The sequence below is a fragment of the Gymnogyps californianus genome, chromosome 1, assembly GCF_018139145.2.
Source record: "Gymnogyps californianus isolate 813 chromosome 1, ASM1813914v2, whole genome shotgun sequence".
In the NCBI taxonomy this organism is placed as follows: domain Eukaryota; kingdom Metazoa; phylum Chordata; class Aves; order Accipitriformes; family Cathartidae; genus Gymnogyps; species Gymnogyps californianus.
Window position 1 is genome coordinate 130,693,531 of NC_059471.1, and position 329 is coordinate 130,693,859.

Genomic DNA, 329 nt, shown 5'->3' on the forward strand with positions numbered 1-329 from the left:
TTTTTTCTGTAGGTGCTTTCTGTGAAATGGTAACGATTTTGCTGAAGCTTGCCCCCCACCCTCCCCAAAGAAAACAAAACAAAACCAAAAAAAAGCAAACAAAAAAAACCCCTCTCAGCCAGAGGAAAATGTTGACTGTAAGTGATGTAAATTAAGAGATCAAAATCTGATTTAAAAGTGCAACTGAAAGTAGTCCTGTAATATGAATAACATAGTAAGAGGCAGTACTACAGAAATAGATAGGAAGTGCCAGATAACAGAGACTTACTTAAAAACAAAAAAGGCAAATTTTTCTCTATAGTTGTAAGTATGTTTAATAACTGGTTTTA